Here is a 5,663-nt window from a genome sequence, read left to right as displayed (position 1 = left end):
AACCCAGCAGGGAAATCTGAAAGAGCTTGTGTGGTTTCACTCACCCAGAGAGCGAGAGAACTCTCGCACATCCTAATTTAAAGTAGTTATTGTATATCTTGCTTCCTTTCAATTTTTTTTTTTTTTTGCCCTCATTGTCACGGTCATCCTCCTGTTGTAGAGAACAGTGCATCCTCCACAAAATAAAAAGGTTGTAATTTGCAAGATTTATATTTAATGACCCAGGCAGTACATGGATTTAACAATACTGAAATCGCTATGTCAAATGTCTTGCTCCCCCTTCCTCTCTATCTTCATGCTTCTCCTTTCCCATCCTTGTTCATGTATGCCTTCATGTTGAGTGGGAAGATGGAGGAGAACAAACAAAGAAGGAAACAGCAGTCAGCTCACTCCTGCCTACCACAAACCAGTCTGTTTTATTTTTTCTATCTAGTTCTGTGAACTTCTGATTCCAACACATCTGCCTCGCCTCTCCCGTACAGCTTTCATTTTCCTAGCTAAAAGTCATACTTTATGATAATAATAAATGGGAAATTGGGCTTCTGTTTTCTCTCTTTGTTTTTACTTTAAATTATGTGGGTATGGGGCTCGTGCATGGGAGCCTTCAGAGGCTAAGGGAGGGTCCAAGAACCCCTGGAATTGGAGTTATAACTGCTTCTGAAATGTTGCCTGGAATGGGTACTAGAAACCCAATTGGGGTCTACACATTCTTAATGGCTGAGTTAAGCCTCTTTGGACACTAATTTTACAGTTGCCAAGGATTTTGGTCAGGGTTCTATAAAGGAACGCGATAGATAAAATAAATATATATTAAAGGGAACTCTATCAGAGGCTTACAGGATATGAGCCGGATAGCCTAATACTAGCTCTTGATCCTAGAGATACTAAGAATTCAGTAGTCAATCTATCTAGGAGGCTGGATGGTTTAGAAGTCCCAGTTTGGCTCTGGCAACCTGGAGATTTTCTGGGGAAGCCATTGGTCTTTAGCTCCATTGGAAGGTTCAAAAAGCTGGGCCCCATTGTCAGCAGACAGAACAGTGGGAGAAATTTCGACAGAGTTGATGAAGTTAGAAACGTGGTATGTAAATTCACCATCAAGATACAAAGGCAAAGCTTTCGCCCTCAGGCCTCTTCAAAAATATATCTATTATTTATTGTACGAATGTGTGTATTCCTGGATGTATGTATGTGCACCATGTGCATGCAGTACCCATGAAGGCCAGCAGAGGGCACTAGATCCCCTCAAACTGGAGTTACGGGCAGTTGTGAGTCACTGTGTCAGTGCTGGGACTTGAACCCTGGTCCTCTGCAAGGACAACAAATCATTTTACCTCCTGAGCAATCTCTCTAGCTCCCTTCAAACCTCTTTTAATCCAGCCGCCCCTGGAGGCACCACCCACATTCTCAGTGACTCTTTTCATTCAACCTCTGATGAAAATCTCTCTCAGATTTCAGATCCAGTCAAGTTGAAGTCTGAGATCAACCATCACAAAGATGGCTGTTGTCTTTCTCCCTGGTGACAAAGAGTGGGAAAAGCTGGCAAAATCCATAAGAGGCAGATGCCACGTGCCTGGGGTTGAGATCAGAGAGCAATCTTCTGCAGAACACAAAGACAGATGCGAGCATTTGGGCATCTGCACGCCTGACACGGGGCAAGTTTGTGCCTCGTGTGATTCTTAAAGTCTCAGAAAAAAAAGAGCGGCTATCCCTGCTCACTTCTGCACATTTTTTTTTTTTTGAAGCAAGAAATGACACAGAAAATTGAAGACATTTTATAATTTCCACTGAGGCAAACGGGGCTCTTTTCTGCTCATTAGCTACTCTATGCATGCAATTCCACGGTATCTTTCTGAATGTCAACTTTGATATTTTACTCAACCAAGCATAAGAGCTTGCTCTAAACCACTCACTTAGTAAAAATAACAGTTCTGGATGTATAACTGCCCTGCAAGGTACGATTTGGGATAGTTTCCATCTGCCACAAACTCTGAGTGTCTAATGCCTCTACCCTTGAGAATCCATTTCTGCAAACGAGTCCGACCAGATTGGTCTCTCCTTCAAAAATATACTCCAAGAGGCACCAACTGTGAACACCTCCCTTCTCAATGCATTTGCTCTGGTCCCAGGAGGCTGTGTGGGATGTTGGGGAAGATCTTGGAGCATGGAGGCAGAGACTACTGTCCGCTAATCCTATTGACCTGTGGTTTTATCTTTGAACTTGTTTCTCCAACAAACTGCCTTAAAAGTGAAGCTAAGTTTATGAATTACTTTACCTCTTTGTGATAACTCTGAACATGAACTCTTTTTTTAATTTTTTTATTTAGTTAGTTTTGTTTATAGGTATGTTGCCTTCATGTGTGTCTGTGCATGTTAGGAGTGTGTAGTGAATCCTGGAACTGGAGTTACACATGGTTGTGAGCTGGCAGGTTAGTGCTGGGAACCAAAACCAGGTACTCAGGAAGAGCAGCCAGTGCTCCTAACCACTGAACCTTCTCTTCGGCTCTGTGTCTGAACTCTTTCTTGGTTGTCCCGATTCCATTCCAAGAGTGAGTATTGCAGGGTATCTTTGTGTCCTGAGTGAGTGACCACAATTTAAACTGTGAAAATCTATCTCTAAGGAAGTTTGTCTCTCACATGTGTTTTACTGTAGCTACAAATGCAGCTGTGAAATCCTGTCTCTTAGACGAGACACGGTTGGTGCATACATCCAAACTATGAAAAATTAAAGACTAAATAAAATACGTGTATGTATTGTAATATAAATTATATGAAATGGATGGGTCTAACCCATTTGCAGATCCTCTCATATATCAGTGTCAACATGTTGGACACTCCGATACAGAATTTCACAGAAAATTACATGAAGCAGTTGTCAGATTAAAGCTAAGAAAACTCACGTTGTCTATTTCATCAGCAGCGCTTTATCCATATGCTCTCGAAGCTTATTTAGAACTCAGATTAATTTATTAAAATATAAACATATAATTAAATTGTCACGCTGTCAGCCTGCCTTCTAAATATTTACATTTATACCCGTGGATTTGTGTTGCTTTCAAGCTTGGTCCGAGAAGCACTTGTTTCACAGTAGGTAGTGGTTTACTTTTTTTTTTTTCTTTTTTTCAGAGCTGGGGACCGAACCCAGGGCCTTGCGGTTGCTAGGCAAGTGCTCTACCACTGAGCTAAATCCCCAACCCCATAGGTAATGGTTTAATGCAGGCACTCACAGCTGATTGCAGTGCTCATTGTAAGTAACTGTGAGTGGTCAGCTATGGATGAAGCCTGTGTATTGACCTTTCCCTATCCCAGGCTCAAGGAATATTACACAAGAGTGGGCAGAAAGAGTGTAGGAGCCTGAGGAACAGGAAGAGGACAGTGATGTGTTGTTTTTTGGATATAAGATGGCTGACACACACATTAAATATATGGAAAAACCTTAAAGACTAAACAAAATGTATATGTACATGTAGTTAACATAATGTATATAAAATTATATAAAATATATGAGACATATATACATATATCTATATAAATTCATCACTCTCAGAAACAAAAGTTGACTTAAGCTGTTTTGAGGGTCACTCTGCAATGCGTCCCCTGAAACAACAGAGCTACAACACAGTGTCTGCAGGCCTGTGTGGTAGAGAACGTGTCTGTGTGAGTCGTGACCATAAGCTCTGGCTGTCCTGTGGGTACCACTTTCAGATGATGTTTTCTAGAACAATCCATCATATCCCATGTTCCCTCATTAAATAGCCTCAGACAGCCAGCTTTCCAGGTCTTTCGCCTGAATTTATATATTTTTCCCTTCCCAATCTGTCACTTTTCATTTTTGTCACCATGTTTTCTCCTAACAAGCTGCGTGCATGCAAATTTGAATTTCCTTAACAGCCTTTGCCTACAATAACGATATTTTCTGCGCTATAAATTTCACAACAGAAGGACATCGTTTCTCTTATTTGACGCATACGTGGCCCCACCTAGCCACACCACCATCTCACCCAGTCCCCATTGAGGGAACTTAACCAATTCTTCTTGGTTTTGAATTTCATAAGAATAGATAGCTCTGGGAATCCAAATGGCTGAAATATACCTACTGTTTGTAGCTTCAGTGCAGAGATCTCAGGGGTCTATTATGGCTCCTAAGAGGCTTTTGGACACTCTCCTTATGGCTGCTGTGTGTGGGCAGGTGGGTTTTCTTGCCATCATTTCTAGCTATTCTACCACTACCTCCTCTCTCTCTCTCTCTCTCTCTCTCTCTCTCTCTCTCTCTCTCTCTCTCTCTCTCTCTCTCCTTCTCCCAATATCTCACTCTCAATATCTTTCTGAATATCTCTACCTCTCTTCATCTCTCTCAATCTCTCTCAATCTCTCTCTCAATTTCTCTCACAGTCTCTCTCTCAATATGTCACTCTCAATCTCTCTAACAATCTCTCTCAATATGTCTCTCTCAATATGTCTGTCTGCCTCTCTCTCTCTCTCTCTCTCCTCTCTCTCAAAGAATTTTTATTTAGGCTTGTCAGAACCACCGTGAGTGCTCACTAGGGTCTGTGGCCCAGATCTCACTGTCCTAGGTCATAGGCCAAACCAGGAAGGGATACCAGGACACTGTGCGTCACTGTTTTGCCTCTGCTGGGGTAGGTCCTCTTCCAGAGGGTCTGGAGAACTGAGCTCCTTCTCTGGAAAAAGATCTGGGAAAAACGAAGGTCTGTCCATGGGCCAGCTGCTCGCAGGCCACTTCGTAGTCTGGTTTCTTGTGATCCCTCCTCCTGTTGGAGCCATGGTGCATCCATGGCCACACAGTAGCCACAGGAACATTGTAAATCTGCTCAAGGTAATTTCGAACGTCCACCCTGGTCATCTCCATGGGGATCCGGAATTTGCACAGGATCTTCAGACTGTGCAGTCCCAGGCCGCGGCGCCAGCTGAATGAAGAAGTTAGTTTGAAATACATCGAGCCGAGGGTCACCCAACTGGTAGAGGGGGTACAATACATTCTGCACCATGGCAACCGCATCTCCTTACTCTTATCTCTTTGCCTACCTCTGGGGAATTATTTTCCTTCTCGGCCTCTGTGGTCCTGGAGCAATCCTCAATGGATAATCTCTTCCAACTCCTTATTCAGGGATTCATGTGAACTTTGCTGTGTAAACAGTTATGAGGAGAATACCTTCAAGAATCATGGTCATTCGCTACCTTTGCATATTTTTTTCTATTACCCTTGACTTTAATTACCTCACCCTTCTTCAAATCCCCCGAGAGTCGACTGACTTGCGCACAGCTGTTCGCACCCACTCAAGTCCCTTCACATCAGCAAAGTCACTTGTTATCTTCTGGCAATTTACTGGCCCAGATGTTACTTCCGGATCCAAAGTTCTTGCCAGTTAATTCAGGGTCTGGTGTGCATGTGCGTCTGTCTACCAGAAGAATCTTTTCTTCTAAGGCACAAAGCAACCACCTCCCATTATTGGATGGAAGTTAAAAGCTTGTCTTGTATGGACCCTGTCTATTTTATTTGAGCAATTATATTTCACGTTACTGAAATATAGATGCAACCACAATGATGTCCCATGATGTAAATTCCCATCATTAAAAGCTATCAGTCATCTTACCCAAAGCAGGACTCGGATTCAGGGCATTACATTACCAACAAAGATGTGTACATT

The 5,663-nt window shown here is 42.6% G+C and overlaps 1 pseudogene; it reads right to left on the bottom strand.

Annotated features, from left to right (window-relative positions):
* Positions 1-4,572: 4,572 nt before the first annotated feature.
* LOC116885238 lies at positions 4,573-5,003 on the bottom strand (annotated as a pseudogene).
* Positions 5,004-5,663: the final 660 nt, after the last annotated feature.

This window comes from Rattus rattus, chromosome 16, assembly GCF_011064425.1.
Source record: "Rattus rattus isolate New Zealand chromosome 16, Rrattus_CSIRO_v1, whole genome shotgun sequence".
NCBI lineage: Eukaryota > Metazoa > Chordata > Mammalia > Rodentia > Muridae > Rattus > Rattus rattus.
The sequence above is the reverse complement of the archived record's forward strand: the minus strand, read 5'-3'. Positions and strand labels throughout refer to the sequence as shown.